Source organism: Desmodus rotundus, chromosome 3 (assembly GCF_022682495.2).
Source record: "Desmodus rotundus isolate HL8 chromosome 3, HLdesRot8A.1, whole genome shotgun sequence".
NCBI lineage: Eukaryota > Metazoa > Chordata > Mammalia > Chiroptera > Phyllostomidae > Desmodus > Desmodus rotundus.
In genome coordinates, this window is record NC_071389.1 from 72185279 (window position 1) to 72204937 (window position 19659).

The 19659-nt window shown below is 43.7% G+C and overlaps 1 long non-coding RNA gene across 2 annotated transcripts in view; it reads right to left on the reverse strand.

The window, feature by feature from the left end:
- Window positions 1–16120, reverse strand: part of LOC128780469 (uncharacterized) — a 346265-nt gene extending 330145 nt beyond the window's left edge. For both annotated transcript variants that reach the window (XR_011650987.1, XR_011650986.1), the window contains exons 1-2: window positions 15904–16120; window positions 14047–14267 (exon numbers count right to left, since the gene is read on the reverse strand). This is a non-coding gene — a long non-coding RNA (uncharacterized lncRNA). The remainder of the gene's footprint in view (window positions 1–14046; window positions 14268–15903) is intronic.
- Between the last annotated feature and the right edge of the window lie 3539 nt (window positions 16121–19659).

Below are 19659 nucleotides of genomic sequence, written 5' to 3' on the forward strand. Positions count from 1 at the left end.
TGGACCCAGGCATCCATTTCCTCTCTGTAAAGCATCCAATTTTACTAGCAACAGAGTTTCAATCAATAGATGCTTATAAATTAGGCTCAGAATTAAATATTGCTTATTGTGGGTTTAAGCAACTCAAAACAAAATGCCCTACTGTTATTCATCACTCTGGAAGGTCTCCCAGCAAGGCCGACCTGTTTCAGCCTGTGTTACGATTCTTATGTGGATTAATCAAATAGTCTGGTTAATAAAGAACCAGCACATACGCTATTCACCCATCACCAGCTTTCATAGACTCAGAGCACTAAGATATATTTGACGGAAAGTGGTTCTCAGCACAACTTAATTCTTTTTAGGTGATTGAGAGGCTGTGCGTTTCACTGCACTGCAGGGATGTCACTGTCGGTATCTGAATCAACACAGTGCCCTGAAGAAGGGCACCAGTGACAGCAGAGGAAGAGTTCATTTTGGGGGAAATATGTTGGATGAATATGTTGGATGAATTTTTTTTAGCAACGTGAGGATCCAAGATTACTCCATAAGAACAGGAGGGTGAACCTGGGACCACTAGAGGTGGCCAGTATCCACTGAATGGGCCATCTCTGACAAAGGAAATGTAAAGAAGGTGAGAATCAAGGATAAGAAGTTACTGCAGATTAGGACCAGTCAGCGTTAAGGCCAGCGGCAAACAACCAACCAACACAAAAACCAGGAGATGCAAATATACACTATGATACACCATTTGAATCAGCACACCAACTCATGGAATTTGCATAACTAATTTGAATCAGTAGGCAAATAATGACTTCAAATAATGCAGAACTGGAAGTCAGAAGATAAGATGGGGACCACAGATGCTTAGACTCTGAGCTCCTTTTCCAGGCACCTGGATCAACTCTTATGTTCCAAAGGTGATCTGACTAACAAGCCAAAGTTAACCAAGCCCATCTCTGTCTTTGGAAGCCTCAACAGACACGAAGCCTGGGAACTCAGAAGGCCAAACCACAGGACTTGGCATTAGGGTGGAGACGGGGGAGGGAGGTGGGTTTGGCTGGGGTGGGGTGGAGGGATGGGGAGAAAATGCAGACAACTGTAATTGAATAACAGTAAAAAATTTTTTAAAAGATAATAATAACATAATGCATCTTGCTCTTAACAGTTTGCTTGCATCTCAAATACATCCATATCCACTTGGTTAGAACCCTACACAATATATTTAGGAATAGTTTTTTTTTTAATAATTTTAATTTTTATTGCTGCAGCTATTTTGAGAAAGAAGAACAAAGCAGGAGGGATCACAATACCTGATATCAAACTGTATTACAAGGCCACTGTAATCAAAACAGCCTGGTACTGGCATAAAAACAGGCACATAGACCAATGGAACAGAACAGAGAGCCTGGAAATAAACTCAAGTCTTTACAGTCAATTAATATTTGACAAAGGAGGCAGGAGCATAAAATGGAGCAAAAACAGCCTCTTCAACAGATGGTGTTGGGAGATCTGGACAGCTACGTGCAAAAAAATGAAACTCGATCTCCAACTTATGCCATACACAAAAATAAACTCAAGATGGATAAAAGACTTAAGTATAAGTCGTAACACCATAAAAGTCCTAGAGGAAAACATTGGCAGGAAAATCTCAGACATTCCACGCAGCAACATCCTCACAGACATGTCCCCTAAAGCAAGGGACTTAAAGGAAAGAATAAACAAATGGGACCTCATCAAAATAAAAAGCTTCTGCATGGCTAAAGAAAACAGCACCAAATTACAAAGAGAACCCACAGTATGGGAAAACATGTTTGCTAATGATACCTCAGACAAGGGCCTGATCTCCAAAATATATAAAGAACTCACGTGACTCCACTCCAGGAAGACAAACAACCCAATTAAAACATGGGCAAAGGACTTGAACAGACACTTCTCCAAGGAAGACATACAGAGGGCCCAGAGACATATGAAAAGATGCTCAGCATCACTAGCCATCAGAGAGATGCAAATTAAAACCACAATGAGGTACCATCTCACACCAGTCAGAATGGCCAACATAAACAAATCCACAAACAAATGTTGGAGAGGATGCTGAGAAAAGGGAACCCGAGTGCACTGTTGGTGGGAATGCAGACTGGTGAGGCCACTGTGGAAAACAATATGGAATTTCCTCAGAAAACTAAAAATGGAACTGCCCTTTGACCCAGCAATTCCACTGCTGGGATTATACCCTAAGGACCCTGAAACACTAATCCAAAAGAACCTGTGCACCCCAATGTCCATAGCAGCACAATTTATAATAGCCAAGTACTGGAAGCAACCTAAGTGCCCATCAGCAAACGAGTGGATCCAAAAACGATGGTATATTTACACAATGGAATTCTACACAGCAGAGAGAAAGAAGGAGCTTATACCCTTTGCAACGGCATGGATGGAACTGGAGAGCATTATGCTAAGTGAAATAAGCCAGACGGTGAGGGACAAATACCATATGATGTCACCTTTAACTGGAACATAATAAATAGAAGAAAAAAGGAAACAAAATATAACCAGAGACATTGAAGTTAAGAACAATCTAACAATGGGCGGGGGGAGTGGGGAGGGGACAGTGAAGAAAGGGGACTACAGGAACTACTATAAAGGACACATGGACAAAATCAAGGGGGAGGGTGGAGGTGGGGGAGGGAGAGGGGTTCAGCTGGGGTGGGGTGGAGGGATGGGGAGAAAAGGAATAGTTTTTAATCATTACAGTCAACTCAGATTTTATTTAAAATCTGGTTGCAGAATCAGGCAAAATTCAACAGAAATTTCTGAAAAACAACATTCTATGAACTTTCACCCAAATTCCCACGCTGAAACAAATGCTGAAAATTTATTTTGATAGAACCAAGGTTTATTTATCCCAAAGACAGAATGACAAGAAGTGAATTTTATTTATTATTTGAACTATACTAACTTGCAAAAAATAAAAGCCAAAGACATATGCTAGCAATTTTTTATTACATTACCATCTCTTTATTCCAATCGCTGAGGGCCAACCAAATACAATAGGAAGTATTTCAACAAGGTTGTCACATAACTCGTTGTGCCAACCCCTAATGGGCTCTCCATTCCACACTGATCTCCCATTATTAACTAGCATCTTGGGTGTGCTAGTGCAGTGTGATATTTTTCCAGGGTAAGGGAGCAGACAGGAAGGGACAGCTTTCAGAATGTTAATTTGAGGAAGGAGTCAAACAGAATGAGGAGTGGAAACATGGAGTCACCACACAAGGCCAAAGAGCCAGACTGGCCAGCTTAGGGGGTTTAAGTTTTAGACTTCTTTCTTTTACATCTTACTTTCATCCCAATGAAAGAATGTGAAAAGGTCTCAATTATGTACTCTAATAACTTAGCTCAATCACTGTAAAATTGAGGGTTCACCCTTCAATCTAAACGGGAGCTGGGAAACCATAGGCCCAGGCCAAAATGAGCCCCAGGGACAAAAAATGAGGACCACAAAAAATGTAGGCAAGGGAAAGCCTGCTGTAAAGTATTGAGGGAGGTTCACATTCTCCTCTTCATTCCAGGCCAGTATTGAAAAGCAGCAGCTCAGGAAATCTTCCTGTCCGTCAGAGGGCCAAGTTCAAACAGGGAATACCCAGACCCACAGGAAAGGAAGCAAAGCATGTGCAGCTCAGCCCAGTTATGCTCAGGCTTTTAGAGAAGACGTCCTCTACCCTCTATTGGAGCAATAAGATCCAGAAGGCTAATAAGACCCAGTTCTAGGATGGGGAAAGAAGAGATGGACCAGGTCAATCAGGCCTACCTCTGGCCTTGGCCTAATCTAAACGGAGAAGAGAGTCCCTAGAGGTTCATTACAGTCCGGAGCAGCTGCTCAGTGGGTAGACAGCCCAGAACAGGAGCCACAACTTATGACATTGAGCCCTGAATGGTTTGGCTCAGTTGGTTGGGTGTCATCCCTCAAAGCAAAAGATTTCTGGTTCGATTCCCAGTCAGGGTACATGCCTGGGTTGCAGGTTTGGTCCCTGGTTAAATTCCCAATCAAGGCACATGTCTGGGATGTGGGTTTGGTCCCCAGTCAGGGCACATATGAGAGGCAACCTATAGATGTTTCTCTCCCTCTCTTTCTCCCTCCCTTCTCTTCTCTATAAAAATAAATAAATAAAATATTTTTTTAAAGAGCGCATGACATTGCATAGAGTCCCTTTCAGTAGGTAGGTAGGTAGGTAGATAAATAGATAGACAAGTTCAGGGACATAGCAAAGTGAAGCGACAGCAAGGTCTTCTATTCAGGGCTTCAATTCAGGAATTGTAAACCTGCCCAAAGCTCTTCCTTGGAAATCTGACTTGAAGAAAAAGCAAGATGAAAAGATGATCTAAAACTCTTTGCTTTTTTGTTTTGTTACAGAATGGGGATTCTGCGCACATGATTATGTATCATCTTTGAGAGTTCATTACAAAGAATGACACCATCCCATTAAAGTGTAACAAGTAAAGCTCTTGCACCATTATCATCACCATTTTCATCGTGCTGGCTTCCCAACTGCTCCTTGCAACACGATCTCTCTGGAATCTACAAACACCGGCAGAACAGACCTTCCCCTTTTTAAGCACGGTCAAGTGTTTGGGGCTCAAAATATATTCACAGTATATTCAGAATAAGAGTAAATCAACCCTGGCCAGGTGACTCAGTTGGTTGGAGCATCAGCCCATACGCCAAAGGGTTGCGGGTTCAATTCCCAATCAGGGCATGCACCTAGGTCGCAGGTGTGTACAGGAGGTGGCCAGTCGATGTTTCTCTCCCACATCAATGTTTCTCTCTTTCTCTCTCCCTTCCTCTCTCTCTAAAATCAATAAAAAACATATCCTCAGGTGAGGATTAAAAAAAGAGTAAATTATATCAACATGAAAAGAGAAAAATTATCAGTTTGAGTAGGACCTCTTAAAGGAATATTCTCTCATCCTCATCTACATTGCTGGTCCCTAATTACTGAATTTGCATTGTTCTATTTATTAGCCTGTTTATTTGGACTAGATACTTCTCTGGATTCCAGTTTCCTTATCTGTGCAGTGAGGATGTTATGAATACTTACTACTTGGGAGTCAAGGGAGAATCAAGTAAAAAGATGTATAAGTAATTGCTGCACAAATGTCTCAGGTATCGGTCACAGTTATTACTTCTCTAATAAACAGAAAACTGGACTATAAGTTTTAAGAGTATACTTCACTCCCACTAAGACTAATAATTAAGAAACTTAAATTTCTCTTCTTGGTTTTCTCTGTCTCTGGAATGAAACTACCCATTATGAGAGAACTACTGGAGTTGTTGTTTAGATTGTTTTTTTTAAGTCACTGTTTAATTCAAAATATCAATATTAAAACGACAGTTACAAAATTCTAGTATCATAGTCTATACTGGTACCTACTCTGGGATTTGAAGAAAAAAATAAAATAATTTTAAGAGCAGGAATGTCACAAGAAATATTTCAAATACAATTTCCCACCTCAATTCTCTGTAACTGTGCTAAGTTATCAGAAGTCTCTACTGATGCATCCTAATTACCAAAAATTTTGATTCAGATTTTCAGGGACTTTTCAAGCATGAATCATTCAGAACTCCATCATTCTGCTGAAACAAACATGACCCACATGTTCTGGATTTTGCAACAGTGAGAAGCTTCAATATCCTACATATACAGTGTTACTTATCTTTATATATGTTATACCTCACAATAAAAGACATATTTTAAAACAATTAATAAAAGAATAATAAAACCATGAAAACACAGTCTTATTTATTTTTTCATCCAAGCTCAAATTATTTTGCCAAGTTGTCCAGCACTAAACATTGTCTAAATATCTTTCTACATCTTAAGAATTTGGTGGCTGTTAACTTACACTTACCCAAGATTATAAAAAACTGTTACTGGGATGCCAGAAAAGTTACATGGTACTTCATCGGAAAGGAATGCTGGGCTTAGCAATTGCCCAGAGTCACTCACCAAGGCTGTGCTTGTCTTGCTATTTGTTTGGACAGATTAATTTTCAGAAATTTTTAATGGGATAAACAGAGAATAACCTGAATTTCAATAGAACGGATTATTTCTGTTTGAGTTGTGGCCACCTTTTAAATCATAATTGTCATATAAACTTGGCTGTACTTTGCTTGTTTAAATCAATGATATCTTCGAAGCCTGACACGTGGACATACGGCTCACTCTGTGGGTTACGTATTCAAGACCACTCCCCTTCAATCTCATTCTGACACCAGGCACCAGTGGGCATTATGGGCCAGGGTGCTGGTGAATCAGCCTACACATCTCAGAATAATCCCATTTTCCCTTTTTAGTGAGTGAATTTTGTCATGAGCTTCTGTAGTCACCTTCCAAGGACTTCTGTGGACTTCTTGAAAGTTTTCCTTACTTTTAAAAAGATATAAAAGGCCAGGATGTGGAGAAACTGGAACCCTCATAAATTGTGGGCAGAACCCTCAAACCTGTAAAGTGGTATCACCACTTTGGAAAACAATGTGGCAGTTTCTTAAAAAGTTTTAATTTACCACATAACACAGTAATTTGCCTCCTACATATCTATCCAAGAGAAATGAAAACACATGTCCATGCAAAAAATTGTGCAAAAATATTCACAACAGCATTATTCGTGATAGCTAAAAAATGTAAATAATCCACACATCCGTCATCTGGTGAACAGAAAAGCAAAATGTGACATATCCATAGAGCTACTCCGGCAACAGAAGGAACAAGATACTGATTCGTGCTGCAACATGGATGAACTTCAGAAACTTTACGGTAAGAGAAAGAAGCCAGACCCTCTCCCCCCAAGACCCCCCACTAATTCCATCAATGTATGAAAAGTCCAGAGAAAGCAAATGTATAGAAAGAGAAAGGACATTAGTGGTAGCCTGAGACCGTCGGGTGGGAACAGACATTAACTGCGAATGGGCACAGGAGATATTGGGGGATGACAGAAAGTTCTAAAGTGGTGAAGGTCGCACAACTCTGTACATTTACCCAAAGAAATCACGGAGTAGAGAACATTTAAAACAAATAAATAAATGGCAATAATTCAACCCTTTCTATCTTCTCATCTTCGTTTCCCCAGTGGAGACGTAATGCCTGAAGCTGCAGCAGCTCCCTCTAGACCGGAAGGAGAAAGTCAGCTAATCAGGAGCCGTGACATTGCTGAGCTGCTAAATTAGCCAGTCCTAGAGTGCTCCTATTCCAAAATGTGAAACAAAAAAATAAAATAAAATAAAAATCCTAATTTTTTGCCCTGGCTGGTGTGGCTCAGTGGACTGAGTGCTGGCCTGCGAACCAAAGGGACACCAGTTCGATTCCCAGTGAGGGAGCATGCCTGGGTTGCAGGCTGGGTCCCCCGTTAGGGACGCGTGAGAGGTAACCACACATTGATGTTTCTTTCTCTCTCTTTCTCCCTCCCTTTCTCTAAAAATAGATAGATAAAATTAAAAAATAAAATAAAATAGACCCTTACTTTTTAAGCCACTTTCCTTACTTGATGCCAGAAGATCCTGATGGATACAGACTAGAAATAGTCACCACAGCCCCTGCAGTGGTATACCACTCACATGTGCTTTAAAAGGAAGAAAAGAATTTTGAAAATATATCTGCTATTAACTAAATATTTGTATGCTCCCCAAAATTATCAAAATTCATACGTTGAAAACTAACTTCCAATACATGGCACGTGGAGGTGGGGCCTTTGGGCAAGGGTTGGGTCTCCAGAGTGGCGCCCTCCTGAATGGGATTCCGGCCCGTATCAGAGAGACCTCGGGAGCCCCTTTCCGTCCAGCATGTGAGGACACGGCAAGAAGACCACTGTTTGTGAACTGGTGAGCAGGCCCCACTAGACATTGAATCTGCTGGCATCTTTATCTTGGACTGCTTAGCCCCCAGAACTATCAGAAATAAATTTCTGTCGTTTATCAGCCACCCAGACTAGGAAACGTGTTCATAAGCAGCCTGAACCAAGACAATGTATTTGTGGTGATGTACATTCGTTCAAGCATCTTTAACTAGATTGTGTGTAACTATCTTATATGACATGAGAGACATTGTGTGTAACTATCTTTTGTGATATGAGGGTCATTTAAGATGGCACCTATAATTTGTTTTATTAAAGCTGTAATTCAGCGCTGGCTGGTGTGGTTCAGTGGACTGAGCACCGGCCTGTGAACCAAAGGGTCGCCAGTTCGATTCTCAGTCAGGGCACATGCCTGGGTTGCAGGTCAGGTCCCCAGTAGGGGGTGCATGAGAGGCAACCACATATTGATGTTTCTCTCCCCCTCTCTCTCCCTCCCTTCCCCTCTGTCTAAAATAAATAAATAAAATCTTTAAAAGAAACTGTATTTCAATCCAAGCTTGAGCTAGCACTTGCCATCACCCCAGCCTATCTCTCATCCACTCTCCTTCAAGTCCAGCATGAATCAAATGGCTTAAGCATCCCCAATACATTCCGGTTATCATCCCTCCGTGTTTTTGCACATTACATTTCCAAGCCTAGACTTTGACCACACGTTAAAATGCATCTTTTATATCCTAACTCAGGAAAGTCTCCCGTGACTCCAAAAGATAATCCCTCCCTCCCCTGATATAATCCTACACTTTGTACACACTGCTATTATCACCTCTATCACATTATATTGGAATTAGTTTTACTATTCCTATCTCTCCTATCATGAATGGCAAAGAGTTTGAAGTTAAAAGACAGCTCTATCTCATATTGGGTGACTTTGGACAAATCACTTTACTTCTGAGTCTCAATTTCTTCTTCTGTAAGATAAACATAGATATTATCATCCCATCTCTCTTGGACTCTAAGATAACGTTTGTGAAAGCATTTTATCAATTAGAAAGTCCTGAGTAGGCCCTGACCAGGTGGCTCAGTTGTTTAGAGAACCGCCCTGGTAAGCCAAGGTTGCAGCTCAATCCCCGTTCGGGGCACATACAAGAATCAACAAATGAATGTATAAATAAGTGGAACAACAAATCAATGTATGAATCTCTCTCTCTCTCTCCCTGCCCCCATTCCTCTCCCTAAATCAATCAATAAAGAAAGAAAGTACTTACTAATTTTAGTTATATTAGATAAGATTTTATAAAGCAGGGGTGTCAAACTCATTTTCACCAGGGACCACATCAGCCTCGCGGTTGCCTTCAAAGGGCCGAATGTAATTTTAGGACTGTATAAATGTAACTACCCCTTAACAGTTAACACAGAGCTCGCTGCTGCGGCTGGGTAGAAACAAGGTGGAGGGTCTGATTCAGCCCTCCGTCCTTGTGTTTGCCACCTGTGTTATAAAGGTATGTAAGGGACCAAACAAATTTGGAAAAAGATATCTTTCACCATGTGTTAAAGAACCCTAGTTAAAACTACCAATGCGCACTGACTTCCAAAGGCCTAAAACCAAAGGATCTATTCCAATTGTCGTCTTGCTCAAACTATCAGCAGCACCTGACACAGATGACCTTGCCTTCCTCCAGGAGACACTTGCTTCACTGGACTTCGACTTCAGTGGCAGCCCCTTCTCACTATTCTTTACCTGCCTCTTCTCATCTTCCCCATTCTAATTCAGGGGGGCCCCAAGGCCTAGTGCCTAGACCTCTTTTCTCTCTATATTCACTCCCTTAGTGATCTCATCCAGTCTCATGGCTTTAAATAGCATTTAATTTCTTCCAACTCACAAACTTGTATCTCTAGGTTTCTTTCAAAACCAGGCTTGTGTATTAAACTGCCAAGATGCTTAAAACATATCTTAATATGAATGTGTCCAAACTGAGCTTCTGGTCTCCTCTACCTCAAGATCCCATTTCATCTCCATTAATGCGCATTTGGTCTGACCAGGTGCTTGTGCCAAAAATCACAGAATCATACTCGACTCTTCTTCTTTCTCACATAATTCCTATTCAATCCACCAAAAAATCCTCCAGCCAATATATCTTCAGAATTCAACCCCTTCTCACTACCTCCGTGCTACTTTCACCCTCACCCAAGTAGCCATCACCTCTCATTGGATACCTGAAATAGCTTCTTAAACGATCTCCCTGTTCCTGCCCTTGCACACCTTCTGACCTGGTCTCAACCCACCAACCACAGTCATCTTGTTACAACACTAATTGCATCCGGTCAGTCATTGTTTAAGCCCTTCAATGGAATCTTATATCCCTCAGTGGAAAATCCAAAGTCCTCACCATGGTCTTTAAGGATCCATGTGATCTGCTCACCATACTCCCATTTCCTCTGTGGCCTCATCTCCTACCACCATCTCCTTTGCTCACTCTGCCCCAGCCACTATGCCCTCCTTGCCTTGCAACGATATACCAAGCACTCGCCATGCCTCTGCCTGAACACTCTTCTACCCAATGATATCACACAGCTCATCCCTTCACTTCTTTCATGGCATTCCTCAAATGTCACATTCTCCATGAGGTCATCCCCGTCATCCCACTGAAAACTGCCACCCCTGGCCTCACTGCTGTGGCTCAGAGGGCTGGGTGTCATCCTGCAAACCAAAAGGTCGCAAGTCGGATTCCCAGCCAGAGCACACGCAACCAATGAATGTTTCCCTCGCACGCTGAGGTTTCTCTCCCTCTTTTCCTCCCTCCCTTCCCCTCTCTCTAAAAATAAATGAATAAAATCTTTTTTAAAAATAAGGAAAGAAAATTGCCACCCTCTTCCCTCCCACTCCCTGTCTCCCTTTCCGGGTTTATTTTATTCAATAACAACTACTGCCTCGCAACATATATTTTACTGTCACTAGTAAAAGCTCTGAGAGTGCAGGAATTTTTATTTCTTATGTATCCTCAGTGCTTAGAACAATGCCCAGCTCATGGAAGCCGCTAAATAAATATTACTTAAAAAATGAATATGGAAAGAATGATCGAACAGAGTAGGTTTCATAGTTTTGCGATACATTTCTAAGCATCTTTAACTTAAACAATAATAAGCATAGCTACCATCAAAGTTCTTAGACATGGCTGACATTTTAAAATCAGCAAATTCGAGGCTGTAAAGAAGGAATCAAAGTGATTTGGGAATACCTAAAGAAACTCATAGTAAATAAATAAGTGGGAATACTACTCAAAATATTCAGGTGATCCTCTCCTAGACTTATTAAAACGTTCAAAGGTAAATAAATGGTTTTTTTCTTTACTTATAAGATGCTTAGTATGTACTGTATTCATCATTTTTAGATGACACAGATGAATATTTGGATTTTCTTCCTATGTAAGTTTAAATACCTTGGTGGATTGTTCTGGTGTCAGTAATTCAAACTAATCCGCACCAACGAACAGTTTTAAATAGCCAAGACTATACAATTTGATACTTACTGTAAAGTTATTAAGTATATTTGGTTATAATTTAAGAATTGGCATCATATACAAAAATGTAAAGTAATTTATCACTTTAAACTCCGTAATTACAAGTTATTATATTAGTAGTTGTTATACTAATGATTAAAATAGATGGGGATCCACAAACATAAACCTTTGGCTATATCTGGGGGGAAATATTTTTCCATTAAAAATTAACTTATTTCATATTTTTCTTCTTAATAACGTTATCATTTCTAAGCAACTATCTGCTGGTAGATTAGAAATGAGAAGAAGCAGTACCCTAACATTCCCATCAGGAACTTCTAAGGGTAAATGAATACAATTTTCATCAAACTAAATAATCACTCAGAGGAGGCAACGTATCTTGCTACATTATAAATCCATAAAATGAAAATCCAGGACTTTAAACTTCATTTCACCATGACAGGCTAGTCCTCTAAGTGTTGTTTCTACTAAGTTTTTCTACTTAACTAAAGGCCATCGTACGAAGACAAGTATCTGAAAACGCACAATCGTGCCTCATCTCCTCATCAAGACACCACTGAACCATCACTTCATAATGTCGCTGAAAAGCGAGTAACATCATTTTTTGAACTATACTGCAATCTACTCATCATTGAGAACAATGAAAACAGAGAGGTTCAGTAAATTAATTCTACAAACTTGCTATCATCTCGTTTCACAGAAATTTCTGTAAGGAAATAGAAGGGCCACAAATTCCGAGATGAAGCCACGACCTCTGGCAACATGCTTATGTGTAGCAACACTTAACAAATACTTGTCCAATGAATTAATCTAAACCTAACTGGATAAAAGACTTGAACAGAACACATTTTCAGAGAAAACCTTTACATATGCAGAACACATTTTCAGAGAAAAACCTTTAAATATGTGAAAAATTCTAACCAAATTGACTTTGAATATTTCAGTGAATATTTTTGGTTAATGTGGTTTGAAACTTGTAAGGCAGTCGACAAAGAAAGTTGGGAGTAACAAAATATCACTAATTCACTGTGAAAGGCAATAATAGTACCTTTTATTATATGTTTCGAGATCCTTAGCCCTCTGTTACGTTTTTTTCTTACATACTGGTAGACACTTTTTAAAAATACATCCCCCATAACAACCCCATGAGATTAGTTGTAAGATCCCCATTTACAAATCAGGAAACAGAGACCCAAGGAAATCGAGTAACCTGGCAAAGGCATCATGGTGAGTGGCCTGTGCTGGGATTCAAACTCAGATGTTTCATTCCAAAGTCTATTTCTAAACCTCTCAGCCCCACTCTGGGTGGACACTAGAACAAATTCAAACATATTTACTTCTGACACTCGTAGGGAAAACACTCGATGAGGAATAATACTGCACTCTCTACTCGCCAGAACTGTTCTAGCAAATAAACTTCTGTTGGATACATTTGAGGAACTTTGACATTTCCATACGGCACACTTTGCCAAGAGCATACTTTACAGAAAATTTAATATGTATTTCCTGAACTAATAGTCCATGAGCTCAGAATTCACACAAAATAATTATTAAAATACATTAAGTTTTCCACTTTTGTTCAACAAATTAAAAATAAACTTCTCAAGAGTGGATACACCTTCATTATAGAAGCAATCAGCAAATCACACAATCTTAAAGGTAAAAGATTTCTTAACGTTTCTTTAACCTAACCTTCATATTATAGACGATATGCTAAAGTCCAGGATGATTAAGTGTCCTGTCCAAGTGTATACAACTAAAAAAGCAGCACACCAGAATAGCTTTGCACTTGTAGCAGGTGGAAACATTTCCCATTCCCAATGATCTTCTGTGACCAGGTCTTAACATTTCTCAAAGTGATACATCAGTGATACTACTCTCCATCTATACCATTTAAAACCACCTAGAACTTGAATCGTTTTAAAAATCAAATCTTACAATTTAAATCATTTCAAAGCAATGCATTTTAAACACAGAAAACTCTCACTTTCCATGGCAAACAAGAAAAGTAAAGATTGTATCAAAACACTTTTGTATGACCAACTGTAGTTGTGTGAACTTTTAACTGCTTTCTCACAGAGACAGACAACAATGAACTGTAAGGCTTACAAGTGAGAATATAAGACTCGTGATGAGTGCTGTGAAAAGTTGGTGTGCACCGTAAAGACTAAACGAATGTACAGCATCGTTGGTGTTACACAGACGAGTTTTCATTGTTAGCACTTGTACTTGCACACTGACTCCCCGTTATTAGGGATTCATTTACTTCTGGCTCCTTTTGGATTTTGTTGAGCAAAATGAAATTTCAAGAGTGAAAAGAAAATAATGCAAACCACGATAGTTCTGCAAAGGTAGAAACATTCACTCCCGTATTTAAAAGCAAAACCAATCACAAATAAGATAGGTTATTTGCATATTGGATGTGTCATTGTTACATAACTTTCCTCAGTGACAACATAATCCACATTCTGTATGTGCTGATGAGGAAGCATATACTGTAAAATTAACAAAATCTCATCAGACGTACCCAAATCCTCATTCCGAATGAAAAAGAACCTATAAAAACCAGTTCAAAACAAGGAAATCTGAAGTCATAAATCACTTTGGTCAGGCAAAGCTCCAAATAACTAGACAATTCCCTACTGGCATTTGCACCAGCCCCGAAATGAAGCACTTGCGGAGTATTTAAAAAGAAAAGTACCTTCTTTAAGGTGGAGAGTTCCCAGGGGTCAACTTGCAGTAGTCCACATAGGGGAGGCATCATAAATAATTCCAACATTTCAACTTTTAAGTAACTCCAGAAGTTTGACAACTTTTCATCCAGGAATGACGTATTGGTACTTCCAGAATGTTCACTCTTAGAAAGATCCCGTAAGAACAATGCACCGCGTAATGCTTTCTAGATGCTGATAACAATAACACCTGTACAATTAAAATTAATTAATGTTAGCTTCCAAGCCATTCTACGTACTCAGTTTCTTAAAAAATGTAGCCGTACCATTCAACAATTTCAGTCTTTAACAAGAAAACTCAAAACTGCTGCACGTAATTCTGGCGCTTGAGTCATTTCTCGCTGCAAGTTTTAAATAATGGATACCACTATACAGAATCATAACTTTCAGAAGTTAAAATAGACTGTGTTTGGATGTTTCACTTGTCGTGTCTAAGTGGAAAAGTGGAAAAGTCCCAGGGTATGAGGAAAGCCTCTAGCTCTAGGGTGGGGAGAGGAGAGGAAAGCGGAGATGGTGATAAATTACCTTGGTATTTGGAATGATTCCAACAAACACACCTGAAGATAATGACCTACCTTTGCATCGTCGAATTCGAGAAGACTGTTCCACACATTCCTAATATTTCAACACATCATAAAATCTAAAGCATACTACCTTTGCCCACTTTCCACCAACTCCCAACTGTTGTCCCTAAATGTTTTTCTATTAATCAAGTGACAGGCCAAATAAGCAACTTTTGTGGGAAAGTGGGAAAGCGCTGAAAGAAATTTCATATAAGGTGGAGATGTTTACCAGTTGCAGAGTGGTTGCCTCCTTTGAGCAACAACCAACCTGGAAGCACTGCGAAGGGAAGCGACTTGGGAAACAAAGTTAGGGAGTGCCCCTTTGCCTGTTAACTCGGAGGAGGCTGCCCTGCCTCTGCACCCGCAGGAGCAGCAACAGCCATCCCTCTCCGGGGCGGGCGTGGCAGACAGAGACAAAAGGTTAAAACACAAAAGGCGGGCGGAGGGCGAGGTCTGAGGATCTTCTAGGGCTCACATTCCACTTTCTATTCGAACCCATTGAAATGGGGGAAGAGGGTAAAGTGAGAGAGGTGACGATGCATCCGAAGGGCAGCAGAGGTTATTCCGGGTGGGTGGTGAAACTAATGGGCGCACGGGATGGCCGACTCTGTAACTAGTGGTCCAGGCCCCATCCCTCCATCTCTGCATCTCTGCCCGTCGGGAACCTGTGGCTTCCCCCACCTACCCCAGCCGCGAATAAATCTTCCTGAACTCTTACCTGTTTGCTCTAGCCCCCTGGACCGCAAGCACAAGAGTCCACACCCCTCCGACCCACACCTCTTCTGCACTCTATTGTTGCAGCTGTGGCGTTGTGCGTTAGATCTGCTGGGCGCTCCGCACACAGTTAAGTTATAAAACCCCGAGGAAACGACCCCCGCTCCGTATCTCTTTCTTTCGCACGACAAAGTCCGGGCGAGGAGGGGTGAGACTGGACAGACCCCATCCACCTCGGCGTGTTTTCTCCCGTGTGCACACAACTGGGGGGAAGCGAGGCAATGCCCCTGGATGTACCCTTCCCCCCAACCCCAGCTCCTCGCAGAAAGAGACTCTTGAGAGAAATGCCTGATTGGCTTTTGCCTATTAAAAATGAACAACTGAAATCATCTGTTCAAGTTCGTTAAAGAACAAAAGAGAAGGGAGCGGGGGAAAGGAGGTACAACTTTCCAACCGAACTTCGTCACTGGACGACTCCTCTGTACTCCAAGGGCGGGGAGCCGGGCGCATTCAGGATAAGAGAGGTAAACAAGACAACACTCCACTCACCTTCTTCCCACTTGGTCCCACTTTTCGGAGACGTCCCCCCGTTGCAGTCCGCGAAGCGCGCGGACACTTTCGTGTGGCCTGACAGCGCAGAAAGTCGCGGCGGCAAAGTTGCGAGACTGAGATACCCGGGCGTCCGGGGCGAGGGGAGGAGAGTTCATCAGAGTTCCCCCCTTTGTTCCCAGTCCCGGAGCAGACAAAGAGGCGGCGAGCGGCGGCAGGTTCTCCCTCTCACCCCTTCTTCCTCTCCCCTCCCCCTCCCTCCCTCCCCGCCCCCTGCCTCCCCGCATCTCCCGCCCCGCTCGCGATCCTCCGAGACGCCGGGCAGCTCAGTCCCCAGCTCCACGCCACCCGACCCGACCCAATCCTCCCACCACCTCGCTCCAACTTTCCCCGGAGATGCTGGTTCTGGTCCCCTCCCTCCATACCGCCTCCTCCCCAACCCGCTCACGTCTGCGGGGGGGGGAAATCTCCAAAATCATTGTTTCCGGGAGATGCGCCTCTTTGTTCGCACTTTCCCTGCCAATCAACGTGAACAATCCACTTTGGCATTGAGTTTCCGTCAGTTTTTCATCATCCCAGTAGACAAAATGCGAAGGGCAGAGGGTCAACCCCAGAAGATACAGGCGGGTTACACAATCAGAGGTGGGGCGCACCCTGGCTCTCCATCCTTGTTCCTCGACCCGGATTTACCCCCTCCACCCAACACACCAAAACAACGCAGAGGGGCTCCAAGTGTTGGAAAACTCTTCTCCCCCGCCCACCCCCACTACACTGTCCCTTGGGAGAGCTCTCTGATCCTCACGACAAAGCGCAGCAGCTCCTGGGTACCTGTTGCAGCTGTCGCTGCGCAACTAGGTCCAGGGACTCGAGGGCGGATCCCCACCTGGACAACGAGCCCACCTCTCAGACCCAGAATTTGCCTGAACCGCAATCCGAGACGGCAAGGCTCTGGGTGGCCGCGCTTTCTCTGACCCTGGAGCCAAACGCTCCTCGCCTGTTTCCTTTCCTACGCCACTGCCTTTTCCTTGCCCCAAAAATCTGACTCAGGGTCCCCGGCCGCCTCCCATCCTGTATCCCTCTGCGCGGATGATCTGAGCCGAGCATCCCCTCTTTTCATCCCCTCCCTCACCGCCTGATAAATCAGGTGTCCAGACCAGGAGCAGCTACGGACCTTCCTCAGGTCCTCTACCAGTCGTTCCTCGAACTCCAGAATTGGGGACTCCATCCTCACCTCCCCCCATCCCTAGACCCTCATCCCAAGTGCGGCCCACAGCTTTGGCTCTCTGAGTGACTCAGAGCAGTGCTAATTTTTCTTACAGATCTCACTAGAACTGAAAAAAAAGGAAAGCCAGGAGGTGGGGAAAATGGAAGAGAATGGGGGCCCACGGAGGCAGCAGTTTGTAGGGCACAGGAAAACCCCCAAACTTTCCAAAGCAAACACCTACCCTCCAGGAGGTACCCCAGAGCGCACCATCGCCCCCACCCTCTTTCTCCATCCTAGACGTGGGACCTCAGTGGGATGGTGAAGTTTGGAAATAATGGGTTTGGATAAAGGAAGGAGGCTTGTGGCCTTGGGAGCAGTGCCGGGGTTGAGGTGGAGGTAGGGGTGGGGGAGATGCCTGAAGGAGGGGGCGGGAAGCAAAGAGGCCCTGCTGGGTCCGGAATGTCGCGGCTGGCAGTCCCCTACTCTCCCGACGACTCCTGACCAGGTCTGTCCCCTAAAGCAGAACAAAGAAGCCACGAGAAGCGCTTCTGTCCTCGCCTTCGGCGCCCGCACCAGACCTCCCCTTGCAAGAGCCCACACCTCATTCAGAAACTTTGCAACCAACTTCCCCCGGAGTGAGCGCGCGCCGCGCGGGAAATAGAAGGAGGATCCGGGACAAACGCATCCCGGGACCAGAGATGCTGGCTTCCTGGGGCTCTCTCGGACGATGAGTTCCCCTCTTCGCGCCGCGGGTCCGGGCCCGCGCTCAGGGCGACCCGTGGTGCAAGGGGAGGGAACCACGCGCGTTCCCCGCTCCCCTAGGAGAACGAAACGAGTCAATTCTTTAGTTTGGACGCGCAGCGCTGGGCAGTGGGATGGGAGGAAATAGGCGGCAAACAGAAGCGGGTGTAGGGAAGGAGCAGGGCGGCGGTTTCGGCCAGCGCGTGAGGCCGGGTGCGGCAGCTAGCGCGCGTGGGAGCCGCGCCCGTCGGGCCGGGTTCCTGCGCGAGCGTGCTGCCCTCCGATCCCAGCGAGCAGCCACTAGGCCGCGGAGTTAGGATTCCGGTCTCGCCTAGCCGGCCTCCGGATGCAAGGGCCTCCTTACCTGCAGGACAGACACCTGCGCCCGTCTTCCTGGAGCTCTGGGTTTCCTGAGTAGCTACTTGCCTACTGGGAGCCCAGAAGCCTCATCTTAGGTTAGGGATCTTGAACGCACCGCAGCCGACCACAAAGAGCAAACAGCCCCCACCCACTCTTGTCTGGCACGTATTCCTCTTTGTTTAATTATGTTATGATGACTTCCAGAATTCTCTTTTTAGGAGAACTCTACCCTCCCCGAAACAAACCCTTACTTTCCCCTGTCCTCAGGGGTCTGCTTGGAAAATAATGAAAACTAAGTACTTTTTATGATTTTCGAGACAATTATGTCCAGCTACCTCTGGAAAATAAATCAACTAAAAGCCGCTGACTTCTAATACCCAATGCCCCACTTTTTGTTACCGTGTACTCGTTGAATCTTAAAACATCAAACCTCTGAAAATATCTACAGCTTGTTTCTCTCTTCTCAAGGAATGAGGAGTGCGGGCCATTTGCTCAGGGAAAAGTCCTCGTGGCTTTAAGGAGTCTCTCTCCCTGCTTACGAAACACACCCGTCAGCTTTCAGCGGCATCTCCCTTTCCCAGCCTGCTTGTGAACCATGTCATTTCTCCCAAGAGTCTTGGCCTTTAACTGGCCAGAGCTCCCCCCTCTCTACTCTTGGGCCACTCTGTGTATGACCTAGCCACTGTCACTGTTTTTAAAAGATGCCATCTTTTCTCAGATGCCACCGTATTTTTAATATTTCTTTAAAAGTTAACGTCTAGGCTCAAAGATGGGTATATCGGAGCAAATAGGCTTAGACAGCCAAGTGTCCTCTCTGCACTGACAATGTTGCAACTTTACGTGGGACTCCACCCTCTGTCATTCCCACGGGCGGTCCTGTGACATCCTACTGCAAGTGCCTCCCTTCTCTGCTTCTCTGTTCAAGGGCTTCTTTTGGCTGCCAGACCCCACCTTGCCTGTTGGGGGATGAGGCTGAAAATGCCTGTTAGTTAACGACTCTCAGAGCAACCCTCAAAGAATCAAGGTGGGGAGTGGGTTTAAAGTTACCCTAGCTTCCCCACCTGGAGGTGGTAGGGCTATAGAGGCATAGCTTATCATATTGCACTTCAGAGATGTTGCCTTTTTTTTTTTAAACAAATTGAAGGCAAGACCCTCCGCCAGCAGAAAGAGTGCTGCTCTCTTTACTGTGGTGGTCTGGAACTGCGCAAACGATGAGAAGCAAGTGTGCTTGTATTAAGCTGTATTCTACACTGTCTCTCAGAGGTCCCCAGCTTGGAGCCTTCATTGCCTACAGCAGTAACCCGCTCTTCATGAGCCCTGTGTTGGCTTCTTCCTTACCTATCTCACTCTCCTTCCTGTGCCTTCTGGGGTCATATCCCAAACAGACAACAGTACTCGCCTTCCATTACTGGTCTCGGGATCAGCTTCTGGGGAAACTCAACCTAAGAAAC